Source organism: Phyllobates terribilis, unplaced genomic scaffold (assembly GCF_046119375.1).
Source record: "Phyllobates terribilis strain yellow unplaced genomic scaffold, ASM4611937v1 Scaffold_22__1_contigs__length_20350403, whole genome shotgun sequence".
In the NCBI taxonomy this organism is placed as follows: Eukaryota; Metazoa; Chordata; class Amphibia; order Anura; family Dendrobatidae; genus Phyllobates; species Phyllobates terribilis.
In genome coordinates, this window is record NW_027362782.1 from 18550906 (window position 1) to 18576341 (window position 25436).

Genomic DNA, 25436 nt, shown 5'->3' on the forward strand with positions numbered 1-25436 from the left:
CGGAATTCTGTTGAACTTTTAAAATGCTTTGGAACTCTTCCATTGCTCTCGGAATTCTGCTGAAGTTTAAAAATGCTTCAGAACTCTTACATTGTTCTCGGAATTCTGCTGACGTTTAAAAATGCTTCGGAACTCTACCATTGTTCTCGGAATTCCGTTGAAGTTTAAAAATGCTTCGAAACTCTTCCATTGTTCTCGGAATTCTGCTGAAGTTTAAAAATGCTTCGGAACTCTTCCATTGTTCTCGGAATTCCGCTGACGTTTAATAATGCTTCGCAACTCTTTCATTGTTCTCGGAATTCCACTGACGTTTAAAAATGCTTCGGAACGCTTCCATTGTTCTCGGAATTCCGTTGAAGTTTAAAAATGCTTCGAAACTCTTCCATTGTTCTCGGAATTCTGCTGAAGTTTAAAAATGCTTCGGAACTCTTTCATTGTTCTCAGAATTCCGCTGACATTTAAAAATGCTTTGGTACTCTTCCATTGTTCTCGGAATTCCGCTGACATATAAAAATGCTTCGGAAATCTTGCATTGTTCTCGGCATTCCGCTGACGTTTAAAAATGCTTCGGAACTCTTCCATTGTTCTCGGAATTCTGCTGAAGTTTAAAAATGCTTCAGAACTCTTCCATTGTTCTCAGAATTCTGCTGACGTTTAAAAATGCTTCGGAAATCTTCCATTGTTTTCAAAATTCCGCTGACGTTTAAAAATGCTTCAGAACTATTCCATTGTTCTCAGAATTCTGCTGACGTTTAAAAATGCTTCGGAACTCTTCCATTGTTCTCGGAATTCCGCTGACGTTTAAAAATGCTTCACAACTCTTCCATTGTTCTCGGAATTCTGCTGACGTTTAAAAATGCTTCACAACTCTTCCATTGTTCTCGGAATTCCGCTGACTTTTAAAAATGCTTCGGAAATCTTCCATTGTTTTCAAAATTCCGCTGACGCTTAAAAATGCTTCAGAACTCTTCCATTGTTCTCGGAATTCTGCTGAAGTTTAAAAATGCTACAGAACTCTTACATTGTTCTCGGAATTCTGCTGACGTTTAAAAATGCTTCGGAACTCTTCCATTGTTCTCTGAATTCCGCTGATGTTTAAAAATGCTTCGGTACTCTTCCTTTGTTCTCGGAATTCCGCTGACATATAAAAATGCTTCGGAAATCTTGCATTGTTCTCGGCATTCCGCTGACGTTTAAAAATGCTTCGGAACTCTTCCATTGTTCTCGGAATTCTGCTGACGTTTAAAAATGCTTCGGAACTCTTCCATTGTTCTCGGAATTCGTGTGAATTTTAAAAATGCTTCGGAACTCTTCTATTGTTCTCGGAATTCCGCTGAAATTTAAAAATGCTTAAAATCTCTTACATTGTACTCGGAATTCCGCTGAAGTTTAAAAATGCTTCGGAACTCTTCCATTGCTCTCGGAATTCTGCTGAAGTTTAAAAATGCTTCAGAACTCTTCCATTGTTCTCGGAATTCTGCTGTAGTTTAAAAATGCTTCGGAACTCTTCCATTGTTCTCGGAATTCCGCTGACGTTTAAAAATGCTTCGGAACTCTTCCATTGTTCTCAGAATTCCGCTGAAGTTTAAAAATGCTTCGGTACTCTTCCATTGTTCTCGGAATTCCGCTGACATATAAAAATGCTTCGGAAATCTTGCATTGTTCTCGGCATTCCGCTGACGTTTAAAAATGCTTCGGAACTCTTCAATTGTTCTCGGAATTCTGCTGAACTTTTAAAATGCTTTGGAACTCTTCCATTGCTCTCGGAATTCTGCTGAAGTTTAAAAATGCTTCAGAACTCTTCCATTGTTCTCGGAATTCTGCTGTAGTTTAAAAATGCTTCGGAACTCTTCCATTGTTCTCGGAATTCCGCTGACGTTTAAAAATGCTTCGGAACTCTTCCATTGTTCTCAGAATTCCGCTGAAGTTTAAAAATGCTTCGGTACTCTTCCATTGTTCTCGGAATTCCGCTGACATATAAAAATGCTTCGGAAATCTTGCATTGTTCTCGGCATTCCGCTGACGTTTAAAAATGCTTCGGAACTCTTCAATTGTTCTCGGAATTCTGCTGAACTTTTAAAATGCTTTGGAACTCTTCCATTGTTTTCGGAATTCTGCTGAAGTTTAAAAATGCTTCGGAACTCTTCCATTGTTCTCAGAATTCCACTGACGTTTAAAAATGCTTCGGAAATCTTCCATTGTTTTCAAAATTCCGCTGACGCTTAAAAATGCTTCAGAACTCTTCCATTGTTCTCGGAATTCCGCTGACGTTTAATAATGCTTCGCAACTTTTTCATTGTTCTCGGAATTCCGCTGACGGTTAAAAATGCTTCGGAACTCTTCAATTGTTCTCGGAATTCTGTTGAACTTTTAAAATGCTTTGGAACTCTTCCATTGCTCTCGGAATTCTGCTGAAGTTTAAAAATGCTTCAGAACTCTTACATTGTTCTCGGAATTCTGCTGACGTTTAAAAATGCTTCGGAACTCTACCATTGTTCTCGGAATTCCGTTGAAGTTTAAAAATGCTTCGAAACTCTTCCATTGTTCTCGGAATTCTGCTGAAGTTTAAAAATGCTTCGGAACTCTTCCATTGTTCTCGGAATTCCGCTGACGTTTAATAATGCTTCGCAACTCTTTCATTGTTCTCGGAATTCCACTGACGTTTAAAAATGCTTCGGAACGCTTCCATTGTTCTCGGAATTCCGTTGAAGTTTAAAAATGCTTCGAAACTCTTCCATTGTTCTCGGAATTCTGCTGAAGTTTAAAAATGCTTCGGAACTCTTTCATTGTTCTCAGAATTCCGCTGACATTTAAAAATGCTTTGGTACTCTTCCATTGTTCTCGGAATTCCGCTGACATATAAAAATGCTTCGGAAATCTTGCATTGTTCTCGGCATTCCGCTGACGTTTAAAAATGCTTCGGAACTCTTCCATTGTTCTCGGAATTCTGCTGAAGTTTAAAAATGCTTCAGAACTCTTCCATTGTTCTCAGAATTCCGCTGACGTTTAAAAATGCTTCGGAAATCTTCCATTGTTTTCAAAATTCCGCTGACGTTTAAAAATGCTTCAGAACTATTCCATTGTTCTCAGAATTCTGCTGACGTTTAAAAATGCTTCGGAACTCTTCCATTGTTCTCGGAATTCCGCTGACGTTTAAAAATGCTTCACAACTCTTCCATTGTTCTCGGAATTCCGCTGACGTTTAAAAATGCTTCACAACTCTTCCATTGTTCTCGGAATTCCGCTGACTTTTAAAAATGCTTCGGAAATCTTCCATTGTTTTCAAAATTCCGCTGACGCTTAAAAATGCTTCAGAACTCTTCCATTGTTCTCGGAATTCTGCTGAAGTTTAAAAATGCTACAGAACTCTTACATTGTTCTCGGCATTCCGCTGACGTTTAAAAATGCTTCGGAACTCTTCCATTGTTCTCGGAATTCTGCTGACGTTTAAAAATGCTTCGGAACTCTTCCATTGTTCTCGGAATTCGTGTGAATTTTAAAAATGCTTCGGAACTCTTCTATTGTTCTCGGAATTCCGCTGAAATTTAAAAATGCTTAAAATCTCTTACATTGTACTCGGAATTCCGCTGAAGTTTAAAAATGCTTCGGAACTCTTCCATTGCTCTCGGAATTCTGCTGAAGTTTAAAAATGCTTCAGAACTCTTCCATTGTTCTCGGAATTCTGCTGTAGTTTAAAAATGCTTCGGAACTCTTCCATTGTTCTCGGAATTCCGCTGACGTTTAAAAATGCTTCGGAACTCTTCCATTGTTCTCAGAATTCCGCTGAAGTTTAAAAATGCTTCGGTACTCTTCCATTGTTCTCGGAATTCCGCTGACATATAAAAATGCTTCGGAAATCTTGCATTGTTCTCGGCATTCCGCTGACGTTTAAAAATGCTTCGGAACTCTTCAATTGTTCTCGGAATTCTGCTGAACTTTTAAAATGCTTTGGAACTCTTCCATTGCTCTCGGAATTCTGCTGAAGTTTAAAAATGCTTCAGAACTCTTCCATTGTTCTCGGAATTCTGCTGTAGTTTAAAAATGCTTCGGAACTCTTCCATTGTTCTCGGAATTCCGCTGACGTTTAAAAATGCTTCGGAACTCTTCCATTGTTCTCAGAATTCCGCTGAAGTTTAAAAATGCTTCGGTACTCTTCCATTGTTCTCGGAATTCCGCTGACATATAAAAATGCTTCGGAAATCTTGCATTGTTCTCGGCATTCCGCTGACGTTTAAAAATGCTTCGGAACTCTTCAATTGTTCTCGGAATTCTGCTGAACTTTTAAAATGCTTTGGAACTCTTCCATTGTTTTCGGAATTCTGCTGAAGTTTAAAAATGCTTCGGAACTCTTCCATTGTTCTCAGAATTCCACTGACGTTTAAAAATGCTTCGGAAATCTTCCATTGTTTTCAAAATTCCGCTGACGCTTAAAAATGCTTCAGAACTCTTCCATTGTTCTCGGAATTCCGCTGACGTTTAATAATGCTTCGCAACTTTTTCATTGTTCTCGGAATTCCGCTGACGGTTAAAAATGCTTCGGAACTCTTCAATTGTTCTCGGAATTCTGTTGAACTTTTAAAATGCTTTGGAACTCTTCCATTGCTCTCGGAATTCTGCTGAAGTTTAAAAATGCTTCAGAACTCTTCCATTGCTCTCGGAATTCTGCTGAAGTTTAAAAATGCTTCAGAACTCTTCCATTGTTCTCGGAATTCTGCTGTAGTTTAAAAATGCTTCGGAACTCTTCCATTGTTCTCGGAATTCCGCTGACGTTTAAAAATGCTTCGGAAATCTTCCATTGTTTTCAAAATTCCGCTGACGTTTAAAAATGCTTCAGAACTCTTCCATTGTTCTCGGAATTCCGCTGACGTTTAATAATGCTTCGCAACTCTTTCATTGTTCTCGTAATTCCGCTGACGTTTAAAAATGCTTCGAAACTCTTCCATTGTTCTCGGAATTCTGCTGAAGTTTAAAAATGCTTCGGAACTCTTCCATTGTTCTCGGAATTCCGCTGACATATAAAAATGCTTTGAAAATCTTGCATTGTTCTCGGCATTCCGCTGACGTTTAAAATTGCTTCGGAACTCTTCAATTGTTCTCGGAATTCTGTTGAACTTTTAAATTGCTTTGGAACTCTTCCATTGCTCTCGGAATTCTGCTGAAGTTTAAAAATGCTTCAGAACTCTTACTTTGTTCTCGGAATTCTGCTGACGTTTAAAAATGCTTCGGAACTCTACCATTGTTCTCGGAATTCCGCTGAAGTTTAAAAATGCTTAAAATCTCTTACATTGTACTCGGAATTCCGCTGAAGTTTAAAAATGCTTCGGAACTCTTCCATTGCTCTCGGAATTCTGCTGAAGTTTAAAAATGCTTCAGAACTCTTACATTGTTCTCGGAATTCTGCTGACGTTTAAAAATGCTTCGGAACTCTTCCATTGTTCTCAGAATTCCGCTGAAGTTTAAAAATGCTTCGGTACTCTTCCATTGTTCTCGGAATTCCGCTGACATATAAAAATGCTTCGGAAATCTTGCATTGTTCTCGGCATTCCGCTGACGTTTAAAAATGCTTCGGAACTCTTCAATTGTTCTCGGAATTCTGCTGAACTTTTAAAATGCTTTGGAACTCTTCCATTGCTCTCGGAATTCTGCTGAAGTTTAAAAATGCTTCAGAACTCTTCCATTGTTTTCGGAATTCTGCTGAAGTTTAAAAATGCTTCGGAACTCTTCCATTGTTCTCAGAATTCCACTGACGTTTAAAAATGCTTCGGAAATCTTCCATTGTTTTCAAAATTCCGCTGACGCTTAAAAATGCTTCAGAACTCTTCCATTGTTCTCGGAATTCCGCTGACGTTTAATAATGCTTCGCAACTTTTTCATTGTTCTCGGAATTCCGCTGACGGTTAAAAATGCTTCGGAACTCTTCAATTGTTCTCGGAATTCTGTTGAACTTTTAAAATGCTTTGGAACTCTTCCATTGCTCTCGGAATTCTGCTGAAGTTTAAAAATGCTTCAGAACTCTTACATTGTTCTCGGAATTCTGCTGACGTTTAAAAATGCTTCGGAACTCTACCATTGTTCTCGGAATTCCGTTGAAGTTTAAAAATGCTTCGAAACTCTTCCATTGTTCTCGGAATTCTGCTGAAGTTTAAAAATGCTTCGGAACTCTTCCATTGTTCTCGGAATTCCGCTGACGTTTAATAATGCTTCGCAACTCTTTCATTGTTCTCGGAATTCCACTGACGTTTAAAAATGCTTCGGAACGCTTCCATTGTTCTCGGAATTCCGTTGAAGTTTAAAAATGCTTCGAAACTCTTCCATTGTTCTCGGAATTCTGCTGAAGTTTAAAAATGCTTCGGAACTCTTTCATTGTTCTCAGAATTCCGCTGACATTTAAAAATGCTTTGGTACTCTTCCATTGTTCTCGGAATTCCGCTGACATATAAAAATGCTTCGGAAATCTTGCATTGTTCTCGGCATTCCGCTGACGTTTAAAAATGCTTCGGAACTCTTCCATTGTTCTCGGAATTCTGCTGAAGTTTAAAAATGCTTCAGAACTCTTCCATTGTTCTCAGAATTCCGCTGACGTTTAAAAATGCTTCGGAAATCTTCCATTGTTTTCAAAATTCCGCTGACGTTTAAAAATGCTTCAGAACTATTCCATTGTTCTCAGAATTCTGCTGACGTTTAAAAATGCTTCGGAACTCTTCCATTGTTCTCGGAATTCCGCTGACGTTTAAAAATGCTTCACAACTCTTCCATTGTTCTCGGAATTCCGCTGACGTTTAAAAATGCTTCACAACTCTTCCATTGTTCTCGGAATTCCGCTGACTTTTAAAAATGCTTCGGAAATCTTCCATTGTTTTCAAAATTCCGCTGACGCTTAAAAATGCTTCAGAACTCTTCCATTGTTCTCGGAATTCTGCTGAAGTTTAAAAATGCTACAGAACTCTTACATTGTTCTCGGAATTCTGCTGACGTTTAAAAATGCTTCGGAACTCTTCCATTGTTCTCTGAATTCCGCTGATGTTTAAAAATGCTTCGGTACTCTTCCTTTGTTCTCGGAATTCCGCTGACATATAAAAATGCTTCGGAAATCTTGCATTGTTCTCGGCATTCCGCTGACGTTTAAAAATGCTTCGGAACTCTTCCATTGTTCTCGGAATTCTGCTGACGTTTAAAAATGCTTCGGAACTCTTCCATTGTTCTCGGAATTCGTGTGAATTTTAAAAATGCTTCGGAACTCTTCTATTGTTCTCGGAATTCCGCTGAAATTTAAAAATGCTTAAAATCTCTTACATTGTACTCGGAATTCCGCTGAAGTTTAAAAATGCTTCGGAACTCTTCCATTGTTCTCGGAATTCTGCTGAAGTTTAAAAATGCTTCAGAACTCTTCCATTGTTCTCAGAATTCCGCTGACGTTTAAAAATGCTTCGGAAATCTTCCATTGTTTTCAAAATTCCGCTGACGTTTAAAAATGCTTCAGAACTATTCCATTGTTCTCAGAATTCTGCTGACGTTTAAAAATGCTTCAGAACTCTTCCATTGTTCTCGGAATTCCGCTGACGTTTAAAAATGCTTCACAACTCTTCCATTGTTCTCGGAATTCCGCTGACGTTTAAAAATGCTTCACAACTCTTCCATTGTTCTCGGAATTCCGCTGACTTTTAAAAATGCTTCGGAAATCTTCCATTGTTTTCAAAATTCTGCTGACGCTTAAAAATGCTTCAGAACTCTTCCATTGTTCTCGGAATTCTGCTGACGTTTAATAATGCTTCGCAACTCTTTCATTGTTCTCGGAATTCCACTGACGTTTAAAAATGCTTCGGAACTCATCCATTGTTCTCGGAATTCCATTGAAGTTTAAAAATGCTTCGAAACTCTTCCATTGTTCTCGGAATTCTGCTGACATATAAAAATGCTTCGGAAATCTTGCATTGTTCTCGGCATTCCGCTGACGTCTAAAAATGCTTCGGAACTCTTCCATTGCTCTCGGAATTCTGCTGAAGTTTAAAAATGTTTCAGAACTCTTACATTGTTCTCGGAATTCTGCTGACGTTTAAAAATGCTTCGGAACTCTTCCATTGTTCTCAGAATTCAGCTGAAGTTTAAAAATGCTTCGGAACTCTTCCATTGTTCTCGGAATTCTGCTGAAGTTTAAAAATGCTACGTAACTCTTCCATTGTTCTCAGAATTCCGCTGACGTTTAAAAATGCTTTGGAACTCTTCCATTGCTCTCGGAATTCTGCTGAAGTTTAAAAATGCTTCGGAACTCTTCCATTGTTCTCGGAATTCTGCTGAAGTTTAAAAATGCTTCGGAACTCTTCCATTGTTCTCGGAATTCCGTTGAAGTTTAAAAATACTTCGAAACTCTTCCATTGTTCTCGGAATTCTGCTGAAGTTTAAAAATGCTTCGGAACTCTTCCATTGTTCTCAGAATTCCGCTAACGTTTAAAAATGCTTCGGAAATCTTCCATTGTTTTCAAAATTCCGCTGACGCTTAAAAATGCTTCAGAACTCTTCCATTGTTCTCGGAATTCCGCTGACGTTTAATAATGCTTCGCAACTTTTTCATTGTTCTCGGAATTCCGCTGACGGTTAAAAATGCTTCGGAACTCTTCCATTGTTCTCGGAATTCCGTTGAAGTTTAAAAATGCTTCGAAACTCTTCCATTGTTCTCGGAATTCTGCTGACGTTTAAAAATGCTTCGGAACTCTTCCATTGTTCTCGGAATTCCGTTGAAGTTTAAAAATGCTTCGAAACTCTTCCATTGTTCTCGGAATTCTGCTGAAGTTTAAAAATGCTTCGGAACTCTTCCATTGTTCTCGGAATTCCGCTGACATATAAAAATGCTTTGAAAATCTTGCATTGTTCTCGGCATTCCGCTGACGTTTAGAATTGCTTCGGAACTCTTCAATTGTTCTCGGAATTCTGTTGAACTTTTAAAATGCTTTGGAACTCTTCCATTGCTCTCGGAATTCTGTTGAAGTTTAAAAATGCTTCTAAACTCTTCCATTGTTCTCGGAATTCCGCTGACATATAAAAATGCTTCGGAAATCTTGCATTGTTCTCGGCATTCCGCTGACGTTTAAAAATGCTTCGGAACTCTTCCATTGTTCTCGGAATTCTGCTGAAGTTTAAAAATGCTTCAGAACTCTTCCATTGTTCTCAGAATTCCGCTGACGTTTAAAAATGCTTCGGAAATCTTCCATTGTTTTCAAAATTCCGCTGACGTTTAAAAATGCTTCAGAACTATTCCATTGTTCTCAGAATTCTGCTGACGTTTAAAGATGCTTCGGAACTCTTCCATTGTTCTCGGAATTCCGCTGACGTTTAAAAATGCTTCACAACTCTTCCATTGTTCACGGAATTCCACTGACGTTTAAAAATGCTTCACAACTCTTCCATTGTTCTCGGAATTCCGCTGACTTTTAAAAATGCTTCGGAAATCTTCCATTGTTTTCAAAATTCCGCTGACGCTTAAAAATGCTTCAGAACTCTTCCATTGTTCTCGGAATTCTGCTGAAGTTTAAAAATGCTTCAGAACTCTTACATTGTTCTCGGAATTCTGCTGACGTTTAAAAATGCCTCGGAACTCTTCCATTGTTCTCTGAATTCCGCTGACGTTTAAAAATGCTTCGGTACTCTTCCTTTGTTCTCGGAATTCCGCTGACATATAAAAATGCTTCGGAAATCTTGCATTGTTCTCGGCATTCTGCTGACGTTTAAAAATGCTTCGGAACTCTTCAATTGTTCTCGGAATTCTGCCGAACTTTTAAAATGCTTTGGAACTCTTCCATTGCTCTCGGAATTCTGCTGAAGTTTAAAAATGCTTCAGAACTCTTCCATTGTTCTCGGAATTCTGCTGTAGTTTAAAAATGCTTCGGAACTCTTCCATTGTTCTCGGAATTCCGCTGACGTTTAAAAATGCTTCGGAAATCTTCCATTGTTTTCAAAATTCCGCTGACGTTTAAAAATGCTTCAGAACTCTTCCATTGTTCTCGGAATTCCGCTGACATATAAAAATGCTTCGGAAATCTTGCATTGTTCTCGGCATTCCGCTGACATTTAAAAATGCTTCGGAAATCTTCCATTGATATCAAAATTCCGCTGACGCTTAAAAATGCTTCAGAACTCTTCCATTGTTCTCGGAATTCCGCTGACATTTAATAATGCTTCGCAACTTTTTCATTGTTCTCGGAATTCCGCTGACAGTTAAAAATGCTTCGGAACTCTTCCATTGTTCTCGGAATTCCGTTGAAGTTTAAAAATGCTTCGAAACTCTTCCATTGTTCTCGGAATTCTGCTGAAGTTTAAAAATGCTTCAGAACTCTTCCATTGTTCTCGGAATTCCGCTGACGTTTAATAATGCTTCGCAACTCTTTCATTGTTCTCGGAATTCCGCTGACGTTTAAAAATGCTTCGAAACTCTTCCATTGTTCTCGGAATTCTGCTGAAGTTTAAAAATGCTTCGGAACTCTTCCATTGTTCTCGGAATTCCGCTGACATATAAAAATGCTTTGAAAATCTTGCATTGTTCTCGGCATTCCGCTGACGTTTAAAATTGCTTCGGAACTCTTCAATTGTTCTCGGAATTCTGTTGAACTTTTAAATTGCTTTGGAACTCTTCCATTGCTCTCGGAATTCTGCTGAAGTTTAAAAATGCTTCAGAACTCTTACTTTGTTCTCGGAATTCTGCTGACATTTAAAAATGCTTCGGAACTCTACCATTGTTCTCGGAATTCCGCTGAAGTTTAAAAATGCTTAAAATCTCTTACATTGTACTCGGAATTCCGCTGAAGTTTAAAAATGCTTCGGAACTCTTCCATTGCTCTCGGAATTCTGCTGAAGTTTAAAAATGCTTCAGAACTCTTACATTGTTCTCGGAATTCTGCTGACGTTTAAAAATGCTTCGGAACTCTTCCATTGTTCTCAGAATTCCGCTGAAGTTTAAAAATGCTTCGGTACTCTTCCATTGTTCTCGGAATTCCGCTGACATATAAAAATGCTTCGGAAATCTTGCATTGTTCTCGGCATTCCGCTGACGTTTAAAAATGCTTCGGAACTCTTCAATTGTTCTCGGAATTCTGCTGAACTTTTAAAATGCTTTGGAACTCTTCCATTGCTCTCGGAATTCTGCTGAAGTTTAAAAATGCTTCAGAACTCTTCCATTGTTTTCGGAATTCTGCTGAAGTTTAAAAATGCTTCGGAACTCTTCCATTGTTCTCAGAATTCCACTGACGTTTAAAAATGCTTTGGAAATCTTCCATTGTTTTCAAAATTCCGCTGACGCTTAAAAATGCTTCAGAACTCTTCCATTGTTCTCGGAATTCCGCTGACGTTTAATAATGCTTCGCAACTTTTTCATTGTTCTCGGAATTCCGCTGACGGTTAAAAATGCTTCGGAACTCTTCAATTGTTCTCGGAATTCTGTTGAACTTTTAAAATGCTTTGGAACTCTTCCATTGCTCTCGGAATTCTGCTGAAGTTTAAAAATGCTTCAGAACTCTTACATTGTTCTCGGAATTCTGCTGACGTTTAAAAATGCTTCGGAACTCTACCATTGTTCTCGGAATTCCGTTGAAGTTTAAAAATGCTTCGAAACTCTTCCATTGTTCTCGGAATTCTGCTGAAGTTTAAAAATGCTTCGGAACTCTTCCATTGTTCTCGGAATTCCGCTGACGTTTAATAATGCTTCGCAACTCTTTCATTGTTCTCGGAATTCCACTGACGTTTAAAAATGCTTCGGAACGCTTCCATTGTTCTCGGACTTCCGTTGAAGTTTAAAAATGCTTCGAAACTCTTCCATTGTTCTCGGAATTCTGCTGAAGTTTAAAAATGCTTCGGAACTCTTTCATTGTTCTCAGAATTCCGCTGACATTTAAAAATGCTTTGGTACTCTTCCATTGTTCTCGGAATTCCGCTGACATATAAAAATGCTTCGGAAATCTTGCATTGTTCTCGGAATTCCGCTGACGTTTAATAATGCTTCGCAACTCTTTCATTGTTCTCGTAATTCCGCTGACGTTTAAAAATGCTTCGAAACTCTTCCATTGTTCTCGGAATTCTGCTGAAGTTTAAAAATGCTTCGGAACTCTTCCATTGTTCTCGGAATTCCGCTGACATATAAAAATGCTTTGAAAATCTTGCATTGTTCTCGGCATTCCGCTGACGTTTAAAATTGCTTCGGAACTCTTCAATTGTTCTCGGAATTCTGTTGAACTTTTAAATTGCTTTGGAACTCTTCCATTGCTCTCGGAATTCTGCTGAAGTTTAAAAATGCTTCAGAACTCTTACTTTGTTCTCGGAATTCTGCTGACGTTTAAAAATGCTTCGGAACTCTACCATTGTTCTCGGAATTCCGCTGAAGTTTAAAAATGCTTAAAATCTCTTACATTGTACTCGGAATTCCGCTGAAGTTTAAAAATGCTTCGGAACTCTTCCATTGCTCTCGGAATTCTGCTGAAGTTTAAAAATGCTTCAGAACTCTTACATTGTTCTCGGAATTCTGCTGACGTTTAAAAATGCTTCGGAACTCTTCCATTGTTCTCAGAATTCTGCTGACGTTTAAAAATGCTTCGGAACTCTTCCATTGTTCTCGGAATTCCGCTGACTTTTAAAAATGCTTCGGAAATCTTCCATTGTTTTCAAAATTCCGCTGACGCTTAAAAATGCTTCAGAACTCTTCCATTGTTCTCGGAATTCTGCTGAAGTTTAAAAATGCTACAGAACTCTTACATTGTTCTCGGAATTCTGCTGACGTTTAAAAATGCTTCGGAACTCTTCCATTGTTCTCTGAATTCCGCTGATGTTTAAAAATGCTTCGGTACTCTTCCTTTGTTCTCGGAATTCCGCTGACATATAAAAATGCTTCGGAAATCTTGCATTGTTCTCGGCATTCCGCTGACGTTTAAAAATGCTTCGGAACTCTTCCATTGTTCTCGGAATTCTGCTGACGTTTAAAAATGCTTCGGAACTCTTCCATTGTTCTCGGAATTCGTGTGAATTTTAAAAATGCTTCGGAACTCTTCTATTGTTCTCGGAATTCCGCTGAAATTTAAAAATGCTTAAAATCTCTTACATTGTACTCGGAATTCCGCTGAAGTTTAAAAATGCTTCGGAACTCTTCCATTGCTCTCGGAATTCTGCTGAAGTTTAAAAATGCTTCAGAACTCTTCCATTGTTCTCGGAATTCTGCTGTAGTTTAAAAATGCTTCGGAACTCTTCCATTGTTCTCGGAATTCCGCTGACGTTTAAAAATGCTTCGGAAATCTTCCATTGTTTTCAAAATTCCGCTGACGTTTAAAAATGCTTCAGAACTCTTCCATTGTTCTCGGAATTCCGCTGACATATAAAAATGCTTCGGAAATCTTGCATTGTTCTCGGCATTCCGCTGACATTTAAAAATGCTTCGGAAATCTTCCATTGATATCAAAATTCCGCTGACGCTTAAAAATGCTTCAGAACTCTTCCATTGTTCTCGGAATTCCGCTGACGTTTAATAATGCTTCGCAACTCTTTCATTGTTCTCGTAATTCCGCTGACGTTTAAAAATGCTTCGAAACTCTTCCATTGTTCTCGGAATTCTGCTGAAGTTTAAAAATGCTTCGGAACTCTTCCATTGTTCTCGGAATTCCGCTGACATATAAAAATGCTTTGAAAATCTTGCATTGTTCTCGGCATTCCGCTGACGTTTAAAATTGCTTCGGAACTCTTCAATTGTTCTCGGAATTCTGTTGAACTTTTAAATTGCTTTGGAACTCTTCCATTGCTCTCGGAATTCTGCTGAAGTTTAAAAATGCTTCAGAACTCTTACTTTGTTCTCGGAATTCTGCTGACGTTTAAAAATGCTTCGGAACTCTACCATTGTTCTCGGAATTCCGCTGAAGTTTAAAAATGCTTAAAATCTCTTACATTGTACTCGGAATTCCGCTGAAGTTTAAAAATGCTTCGGAACTCTTCCATTGCTCTCGGAATTCTGCTGAAGTTTAAAAATGCTTCAGAACTCTTACATTGTTCTCGGAATTCTGCTGACGTTTAAAAATGCTTCGGAACTCTTCCATTGTTCTCAGAATTCCGCTGAAGTTTAAAAATGCTTCGGTACTCTTCCATTGTTCTCGGAATTCCGCTGACATATAAAAATGCTTCGGAAATCTAGCATTGTTCTCGGCATTCCGCTGACGTTTAAAAATGCTTCGGAACTCTTCAATTGTTCTCGGAATTCTGCTGAACTTTTAAAATGCTTTGGAACTCTTCCATTGCTCTCGGAATTCTGCTGAAGTTTAAAAATGCTTCAGAACTCTTCCATTGTTTTCGGAATTCTGCTGAAGTTTAAAAATGCTTCGGAACTCTTCCATTGTTCTCAGAATTCCACTGACGTTTAAAAATGCTTCGGAAATCTTCCATTGTTTTCAAAATTCCGCTGACGCTTAAAAATGCTTCAGAACTCTTCCATTGTTCTCGGAATTCCGCTGACGTTTAATAATGCTTCGCAACTTTTTCATTGTTCTCGGAATTCCGCTGACGGTTAAAAATGCTTCGGAACTCTTCAATTGTTCTCGGAATTCTGTTGAACTTTTAAAATGCTTTGGAACTCTTCCATTGCTCTCGGAATTCTGCTGAAGTTTAAAAATGCTTCAGAACTCTTACATTGTTCTCAGAATTCTGCTGACGTTTAAAAATGCTTCGGAACTCTACCATTGTTCTCGGAATTCCGTTGAAGTTTAAAAATGCTTCGAAACTCTTCCATTGTTCTCGGAATTCTGCTGAAGTTTAAAAATGCTTCGGAACTCTTCCATTGTTCTCGGAATTCCGCTGACGTTTAATAATGCTTCGCAACTCTTTCATTGTTCTCGGAATTCCACTGACGTTTAAAAATGCTTCGGAACGCTTCCATTGTTCTCGGAATTCCGTTGAAGTTTAAAAATGCTTCGAAACTCTTCCATTGTTCTCGGAATTCTGCTGAAGTTTAAAAATGCTTCGGAACTCTTTCATTGTTCTCAGAATTCCGCTGACATTTAAAAATGCTTTGGTACTCTTCCATTGTTCTCGGAATTCCGCTGACATATAAAAATGCTTCGGAAATCTTGCATTGTTCTCGGCATTCCGCTGACGTTTAAAAATGCTTCGGAACTCTTCCATTGTTCTCGGAATTCTGCTGAAGTTTAAAAATGCTTCAGAACTCTTCCATTGTTCTCAGAATTCCGCTGACGTTTAAAAATGCTTCGGAAATCTTCCATTGTTTTCAAAATTCCGCTGACGTTTAAAAATGCTTCAGAACTATTCCATTGTTCTCAGAATTCTGCTGACGTTTAAAAATGCTTCGGAACTCTTCCATTGTTCTCGGAATTCCGCTGACGTTTAAAAATGCTTCACAACTCTTCCATTGTTCTCGGAATTCCGCTGACGTTTAAAAATGCTTCACAACTCTTCCATTGTTCTCGGAATTCCGCTGACTTTTAAAAATGCTTCGGAAATCTTCCATTGTTTTCAAAATTCCGCTGACGCTTAAAAATGCTTCAGAACTCTTCCATTGTTCTCGGAATTCTGCTGAAGTTTAAAAATGCTACAGAACTCTTACATTGTTCTCGGAATTCTGCTGACGTTTAAAAATGCTTCGGAACTCTTCCATTGTTCTCTGAATTCCGCTGATGTTTAAAAATGCTTCGGTACTCTTCCTTTGTTCTCGGAATTCCGCTGACATATAAAAATGCTTCGGAAATCTTGCATTGTTCTCGGCATTCCGCTGACGTTTAAAAATGCTTCGGAACTCTTCCATTGTTCTCGGAATTCTGCTGACGTTTAAAAATGCTTCGGAACTCTTCCATTGTTCTCGGAATTCGTGTGAATTTTAAAAATGCTTCGGAACTCTTCTATTGTTCTCGGAATTCCGCTGAAATTTAAAAATGCTTAAAATCTCTTACATTGTACTCGGAATTCCGCTGAAGTTTAAAAATGCTTCGGAACTCTTCCATTGTTCTCGGAATTCTGCTGAAGTTTAAAAATGCTTCAGAACTCTTCCATTGTTCTCAGAATTCCGCTGACGTTTAAAAATGCTTCGGAAATCTTCCATTGTTTTCAAAATTCCGCTGACGTTTAAAAATGCTTCAGAACTATTCCATTGTTCTCAGAATTCTGCTGACGTTTAAAAATGCTTCAGAACTCTTCCATTGTTCTCGGAATTCCGCTGACGTTTAAAAATGCTTCACAACTCTTCCATTGTTCTCGGAATTCCGCTGACGTTTAAAAATGCTTCACAACTCTTCCATTGTTCTCGGAATTCCGCTGACTTTTAAAAATGCTTCGGAAATCTTCCATTGTTTTCAAAATTCTGCTGACGCTTAAAAATGCTTCAGAACTCTTCCATTGTTCTCGGAATTCTGCTGACGTTTAATAATGCTTCGCAACTCTTTCATTGTTCTCGGAATTCCACTGACGTTTAAAAATGCTTCGGAACTCATCCATTGTTCTCGGAATTCCGTTGAAGTTTAAAAATGCTTCGAAACTCTTCCATTGTTCTCGGAATTCTGCTGACATATAAAAATGCTTCGGAAATCTTGCATTGTTCTCGGCATTCCGCTGACGTCTAAAAATGCTTCGGAACTCTTCCATTGCTCTCGGAATTCTGCTGAAGTTTAAAAATGTTTCAGAACTCTTACATTGTTCTCGGAATTCTGCTGACGTTTAAAAATGCTTCGGAACTCTTCCATTGTTCTCAGAATTCAGCTGAAGTTTAAAAATGCTTCGGAACTCTTCCATTGTTCTCGGAATTCTGCTGAAGTTTAAAAATGCTACGTAACTCTTCCATTGTTCTCAGAATTCCGCTGACGTTTAAAAATGCTTTGGAACTCTTCCATTGCTCTCGGAATTCTGCTGAAGTTTAAAAATGCTTCGGAACTCTTCCATTGTTCTCGGAATTCTGCTGAAGTTTAAAAATGCTTCGGAACTCTTCCATTGTTCTCGGAATTCCGTTGAAGTTTAAAAATACTTCGAAACTCTTCCATTGTTCTCGGAATTCTGCTGAAGTTTAAAAATGCTTCGGAACTCTTCCATTGTTCTCAGAATTCCGCTAACGTTTAAAAATGCTTCGGAAATCTTCCATTGTTTTCAAAATTCCGCTGACGCTTAAAAATGCTTCAGAACTCTTCCATTGTTCTCGGAATTCCGCTGACGTTTAATAATGCTTCGCAACTTTTTCATTGTTCTCGGAATTCCGCTGACGGTTAAAAATGCTTCGGAACTCTTCCATTGTTCTCGGAATTCCGTTGAAGTTTAAAAATGCTTCGAAACTCTTCCATTGTTCTCGGAATTCTGCTGACGTTTAAAAATGCTTCGGAACTCTTCCATTGTTCTCGGAATTCTGCTGAAGTTTAAAAATGCTTCGGAACTCTTCCATTGTTCTCGGAATTCCGCTGACATATAAAAATGCTTTGAAAATCTTGCATTGTTCTCGGCATTCCGCTGACGTTTAAAATTGCTTCGGAACTCTTCAATTGTTCTCGGAATTCTGTTGAACTTTTAAAATGCTTTGGAACTCTTCCATTGCTCTCGGAATTCTGTTGAAGTTTAAAAATGCTTCTAAACTCTTCCATTGTTCTCGGAATTCCGCTGACATATAAAAATGCTTCGGAAATCTTGCATTGTTCTCGGCATTCCGCTGACGTTTAAAAATGCTTCGGAACTCTTCCATTGTTCTCGGAATTCTGCTGAAGTTTAAAAATGCTTCAGAACTCTTCCATTGTTCTCAGAATTCCGCTGACGTTTAAAAATGCTTCGGAAATCTTCCATTGTTTTCAAAATTCCGCTGACGTTTAAAAATGCTTCAGAACTATTCCATTGTTCTCAGAATTCTGCTGACGTTTAAAAATGCTTCGGAACTCTTCCATTGTTCTCGGAATTCCGCTGACGTTTAAAAATGCTTCACAACTCTTCCATTGTTCACGGAATTCCACTGACGTTTAAAAATGCTTCACAACTCTTCCATTGTTCTCGGAATTCCGCTGACTTTTAAAAATGCTTCGGAAATCTTCCATTGTTTTCAAAATTCCGCTGACGCTTAAAAATGCTTCAGAACTCTTCCATTGTTCTCGGAATTCTGCTGAAGTTTAAAAATGCTTCAGAACTCTTACATTGTTCTCGGAATTCTGCTGACGTTTAAAAATGCCTCGGAACTCTTCCATTGTTCTCTGAATTCCGCTGACGTTTAAAAATGCTTCGGTACTCTTCCTTTGTTCTCGGAATTCCGCTGACATATAAAAATGCTTCGGAAATCTTGCATTGTTCTCGGCATTCCGCTGACGTTTAAAAATGCTTCGGAACTCTTCAATTGTTCTCGGAATTCTGCCGAACTTTTAAAATGCTTTGGAACTCTTCCATTGCTCTCGGAATTCTGCTGAAGTTTAAAAATGCTTCAGAACTCTTCCATTGTTCTCGGAATTCTGCTGTAGTTTAAAAATGCTTCGGAACTCTTCCATTGTTCTCGGAATTCCGCTGACGTTTAAAAATGCTTCGGAAATCTTCCATTGTTTTCAAAATTCCGCTGACGTTTAAAAATGCTTCAGAACTCTTCCATTGTTCTCGGAATTCCGCTGACATATAAAAATGCTTCGGAAATCTTGCATTGTTCTCGGCATTCCGCTGACATTTAAAAATGCTTCGGAAATCTTCCATTGATATCAAAATTCCGCTGACGCTTAAAAATGCTTCAGAACTCTTCCATTGTTCTCGGAATTCCGCTGACGTTTAATAATGCTTCGCAACTTTTTCATTGTTCTCGGAATTCCGCTGACAGTTAAAAATGCTTCGGAACTCTTCCATTGTTCTCGGAATTCCGTTGAAGTTTAAAAATGCTTCGAAACTCTTCCATTGTTCTCGGAATTCTGCTGAAGTTTAAAAATGCTTCAGAACTCTTCCATTGTTCTCGGAATTCCGCTGACGTTTAATAATGCTTCGCAACTCTTTCATTGTTCTCGGAATTCCGCTGACGTTTAAAAATGCTTCGAAACTCTTCCATTGTTCTCGGAATTCTGCTGAAGTTTAAAAATGCTTCGGAACTCTTCCATTGTTCTCGGAATTCCGCTGACATATAAAAATGCTTTGAAAATCTTGCATTGTTCTCGGCATTCCGCTGACGTTTAAAATTGCTTCGGAACTCTTCAATTGTTCTCGGAATTCTGTTGAACTTTTAAATTGCTTTGGAACTCTTCCATTGCTCTCGGAATTCTGCTGAAGTTTAAAAATGCTTCAGAACTCTTACTTTGTTCTCGGAATTCTGCTGACATTTAAAAATGCTTCGGAACTCTACCATTGTTCTCGGAATTCCGCTGAAGTTTAAAAATGCTTAAAATCTCTTACATTGTACTCGGAATTCCGCTGAAGTTTAAAAATGCTTCGGAACTCTTCCATTGCTCTCGGAATTCTGCTGAAGTTTAAAAATGCTTCAGAACTCTTACATTGTTCTCGGAATTCTGCTGACGTTTAAAAATGCTTCGGAACTCTTCCATTGTTCTCAGAATTCCGCTGAAGTTTAAAAATGCTTCGGTACTCTTCCATTGTTCTCGGAATTCCGCTGACATATAAAAATGCTTCGGAAATCTTGCATTGTTCTCGGCATTCCGCTGACGTTTAAAAATGCTTCGGAACTCTTCAATTGTTCTCGGAATTCTGCTGAACTTTTAAAATGCTTTGGAACTCTTCCATTGCTCTCGGAATTCTGCTGAAGTTTAAAAATGCTTCAGAACTCTTCCATTGTTTTCGGAATTCTGCTGAAGTTTAAAAATGCTTCGGAACTCTTCCATTGTTCTCAGAATTCCACTGACGTTTAAAAATGCTTTGGAAATCTTCCATTGTTTTCAAAATTCCGCTGACGCTTAAAAATGCTTCAGAACTCTTCCATTGTTCTCGGAATTCCGCTGACGTTTAATAATGCTTCGCAACTTTTTCATTGTTCTCGGAATTCCGCTGACGGTTAAAAATGCTTCGGAACTCTTCAATTGTTCTCGGAATTCTGTTGAACTTTTAAAATGCTTTGGAACTCTTCCATTGCTCTCGGAATTCTGCTGAAGTTTAAAAATGCTTCAGAACTCTTACATTGTTCTCGGAATTCTGCTGACGTTTAAAAATGCTTCGGAACTCTACCATTGTTCTCGGAATTCCGTTGAAGTTTAAAAATGCTTCGAAACTCTTCCATTGTTCTCGGAATTCTGCTGAAGTTTAAAAATGCTTCGGAACTCTTCCATTGTTCTCGGAATTCCGCTGACGTTTAATAATGCTTCGCAACTCTTTCATTGTTCTCGGAATTCCACTGACGTTTAAAAATGCTTCGGAACGCTTCCATTGTTCTCGGAATTCCGTTGAAGTTTAAAAATGCTTCGAAACTCTTCCATTGTTCTCGGAATTCTGCTGAAGTTTAAAAATGCTTCGGAACTCTTTCATTGTTCTCAGAATTCCGCTGACATTTAAAAATGCTTTGGTACTCTTCCATTGTTCTCGGAATTCCGCTGACATATAAAAATGCTTCGGAAATCTTGCATTGTTCTCGGCATTCCGCTGACGTTTAAAAATGCTTCGGAACTCTTCCATTGTTCTCGGAATTCTGCTGAAGTTTAAAAATGCTTCAGAACTCTTCCATTGTTCTCAGAATTCCGCTGACGTTTAAAAATGCTTCGGAAATCTTCCATTGTTTTCAAAATTCCGCTGACGTTTAAAAATGCTTCAGAACTATTCCATTGTTCTCAGAATTCTGCTGACGTTTAAAAATGCTTCGGAACTCTTCCATTGTTCTCGGAATTCCGCTGACGTTTAAAAATGCTTCACAACTCTTCCATTGTTCTCGGAATTCCGCTGACGTTTAAAAATGCTTCACAACTCTTCCATTGTTCTCGGAATTCCGCTGACTTTTAAAAATGCTTCGGAAATCTTCCATTGTTTTCAAAATTCCGCTGACGCTTAAAAATGCTTCAGAACTCTTCCATTGTTCTCGGAATTCTGCTGAAGTTTAAAAATGCTAAAGAACTCTTACATTGTTCTCGGAATTCTGCTGACGTTTAAAAATGCTTCGGAACTCTTCCATTGTTCTCTGAATTCCGCTGATGTTTAAAAATGCTTCGGTACTCTTTCTTTGTTCTCGGAATTCCGCTGACATATAAAAATGCTTCGGAAATCTTGCATTGTTCTCGGCATTCCGCTGACGTTTAAAAATGCTTCGGAAATCTTCCATTGTTTTCAAAATTCCGCTGACGCTTAAAAATGCTTCAGAACTCTTCCATTGTTCTCGGAATTCTGCTGACGTTTAATAATGCTTCGCAACTCTTTCATTGTTCTCGGAATTCCACTGACGTTTAAAAATGCTTCGGAACTCATCCATTGTTCTCGGAATTCCGTTGAAGTTTAAAAATGCTTCGAAACTCTTCCATTGTTCTCGGAATTCTGCTGACATATAAAAATGCTTCGGAAATCTTGCATTGTTCTCGGCATTCCGCTGACGTTTAAAAATGCTTCGGAACTCTTCCATTGCTCTCAGAATTCCGCTGACGTTTAAAAATGCTTTGGAACTCTTCCATTGCTCTCGGAATTCTGCTGAAGTTTAAAAATGCTTCGGAACTCTTCCATTGTTCTCGGAATTCTGCTGAAGTTTAAAAATGCTTCGGAACTCTTCCATTGTTCTCAGAATTCCGCTAACGTTTAAAAATGCTTCGGAAATCTTCCATTGTTTTCAAAATTCCGCTGACGCTTAAAAATGCTTCAGAACTCTTCCATTGTTCTCGGAATTCCGCTGACGTTTAATAATGCTTCGCAACTCTTTCATTGTACTCGGAATTCCGCTAACGTTTAAAAATGCTTCGGAACTCTTCCATTGTTCTCGGAATTCCGTTGAAGTTTAAAAATGCTTCGAAACTCTTCCATTGTTCTGGGAATTCTGCTGAAGTTTAAAAATGCTTCAGAACTCTTCCATTGTTCTCGGAATTCCGCTGACGTTTAATAATGCTTCGCAACTCTTCCATTGTTCTCGGAATTCGTGTGAATTTTAAAAATGCTTCGGAACTCTTCTATTGTTCTCGGAATTCCGCTGAAATTTAAAAATGCTTAAAATCTCTTACATTGTACTCGGAATTCCGCTGAAGTTTAAAAATGCTTCGGAACTCTTCCATTGTTCTCGGAATTCTGCTGAAGTTTAAAAATGCTTCAGAACTCTTCCATTGTTCTCAGAATTCCGCTGACGTTTAAAAATGCTTCGGAAATCTTCCATTGTTTTCAAAATTCCGCTGACGTTTAAAAATGCTTCAGAACTATTCCATTGTTCTCAGAATTCTGCTGACGTTTAAAAATGCTTCAGAACTCTTCCATTGTTCTCGGAATTCCGCTGACGTTTAAAAATGCTTCACAACTCTTCCATTGTTCTCGGAATTCCGCTGACGTTTAAAAATGCTTCACAACTCTTCCATTGTTCTCGGAATTCCGCTGACTTTTAAAAATGCTTCGGAAATCTTCCATTGTTTTCAAAATTCCGCTGACGCTTAAAAATGCTTCAGAACTCTTCCATTGTTCTCGGAATTCTGCTGACGTTTAATAATGCTTCGCAACTCTTTCATTGTTCTCGGAATTCCACTGACGTTTAAAAATGCTTCGGAACTCATCCATTGTTCTCGGAATTCCGTTGAAGTTTAAAAATGCTTCGAAACTCTTCCATTGTTCTCGGAATTCTGCTGACATATAAAAATGCTTCGGAAATCTTGCATTGTTCTCAGAATTCAGCTGAAGTTTAAAAATGCTTCGGAACTCTTCCATTGTTCTCGGAATTCTGCTGAAGTTTAAAAATGCTACGTAACTCTTCCATTGTTCTCAGAATTCCGCTGACGTTTAAAAATGCTTTGGAACTCTTCCATTGCTCTCGGAATTCTGCTGAAGTTTAAAAATGCTTCGGAACTCTTCCATTGTTCTCGGAATTCTGCTGAAGTTTAAAAATGCTTCGGAACTCTTCCATTGTTCTCGGAATTCCGTTGAAGTTTAAAAATACTTCGAAACTCTTCCATTGTTCTCGGAATTCTGCTGAAGTTTAAAAATGCTTCGGAACTCTTCCATTGTTCTCAGAATTCCGCTAACGTTTAAAAATGCTTCGGAAATCTTCCATTGTTTTCAAAATTCCGCTGACGCTTAAAAATGCTTCAGAACTCTTCCATTGTTCTCGGAATTCCTTTGACGTTTAATAATGCTTCGCAACTCTTTCATTGTACTCGGAATTCCGCTAACGTTTAAAAATGCTTCGGAACTCTTCCATTGTTCTCGGAATTCCGTTGAAGTTTAAAAATGCTTCGAAACTCTTCCATTGTTCTGGGAATTCTGCTGAAGTTTAAAAATGCTTCAGAACTCTTCCATTGTTCTCGGAATTCCGCTGACGTTTAATAATGCTTCGCAACTCTTTCATTGTTCTCGGAATTCCGCTGATGTTTAAAAATGCTTCGGAACTCTTCCATTGTTCTCGGAATTCTGTTGAAGTTTAAAAATGCTTCTAAACTCTTCCATTGTTCTCGGAATTCCGCTGACATATAAAAATGCTTCGGAAATCTTGCATTGTTCTCGGCATTCCGCTGACATTTAAAAATGCTTCGGAACTCTTCAATTGTTCTCGGAATTCTGCCGAACTTTTAAAATGCTTTGGAACTCTTCCATTGTTCTCGGAATTCTGCTGTAGTTTAAAAATGCTTCGGAACTCTTCCATTGTTCTCAGAATTCCGCTGACGTTTAAAAATGCTTTGGAAATCTTCCATTGTTTTCAAAATTCCGCTGACGTTTAAAAATGCTTCAGAACTCTTCCATTGTTCTCGGAATTCCGCTGACGTTTTAAAATGCTTCGGTACTCTTCCATTGTTCTCGGAATTCCGCTGACATATAAAAATGCTTCGGAAATCTTGCATTGTTCTCGGCATTCCGCTGACGTTTAAAAATGCTTCGGAACTCTTCCATTGTTCTCAGAATTCCGCTGACGTTTAAAAATGCTTCGGAAATCTTCCATAGTTTTCAAAATTCCGCTGAAGTTTAAAAATGCTTCAGAACTCTTCCATTGTTCTCGGAATTCCGCTGACGTTTAAAAATGCTTTGGAACTCTTCCATTATTCTCGGAAATCTGCTGAAGTTTAAAAATGCTTCGGAACTCTTCCATTGTTCTCAGAATTCCGCTGAAGTTTAAAAATGCTTCGGTACTCTTCCATTGTTCTCGGAATTCCGCTGACATATAAAAATGCTTCGGAAATCTTGCATTGTTCTCGGCATTCCGCTGACGTTTAAAAATGCTTCGGAACTCTTCAATTGTTCTCGGAATTCTGCTGAACTTTTAAAATGCTTTGGAACTCTTCCATTGCTCTCAGAATTCTGCTGAAGTTTAAAAATGCTTCAGAACTCTTCCATTGTTTTCGGAATTCTGCTGAAGTTTAAAAATGCTTCGGAACTCTTCCATTGTTCTCAGAATTCCACTGACGTTTAAAAATGCTTCGGAAATCTTCCATTGTTTTCAAAATTCCGCTGACGCTTAAAAATGCTTCAGAACTCTTCCATTGTTCTCGGAATTCCGCTGACGTTTAATAATGTTTCGCAACTTTTTCATTGTTCTTGGAATTCCGCTGACGGTTAAAAATGCTTCGGAACTCTTCAATTGTTCTCGGAATTCTGCTGAACTTTTAAAATGCTTTGGAACTCTTCCATTGCTCTCGGAATTCTGCTGAAGTTTAAAAATGCTTCAGAACTCTTACATTGTTCTCGGAATTCTGCTGAAGTTTAAAAATGCTTCGGTACTCTTCCATTGTTCTCGGAATTCCGCTGACATATAAAAATGCTTCGGAAAACTTGCATTGTTCTCGGCATTCCACTGACGTTTAAAAATGCTTCGGAACTCTTCCATTGTTCTCAGAATTCCGCTGACGTTTAAAAATGCTTCGGAAATCTTCCATTGTTTTCAAAATTCCGCTGACGTTTAAAAATGCTTCAGAACTCTTCCATTGTTCTCGGAATTCCTCTGACGTTTAAAAATGCTTTGGAACTCTTCCATTGTTCTTGGAATTCTGCTGAAGTTTAAAAATGCTTCGGAACTCTTCCATTGTTCTCAGAATTCCGCTGACGTTTAAAAATGCTTCGGTACTCTTCCATTGTTCTCGCAATTCCACTGACAAATAAAAATGCTTCGGAAATCTTGCATTGTTCTCGGCATTCCGCTGACGTTTAAAAATGCTTCGGAACTCTTCAATTGTTCTCGGAATTCTGCTGAAGTTTAAAATGCTTTGGAACTCTTCCATTGCTCTCGGAATTCTGCTGAAGTTTAAAAATGCTTTCGAACTCTTCCATTGTTCTTGGAATTCTGCTGAAGTTTAAAAATGTTTTGGAACTCTTCCATTGTTCTCAGAATTCCGCTGACGTTTAAAAATGCTTCGGAAATCTTCCATTGTTTTCAAAAT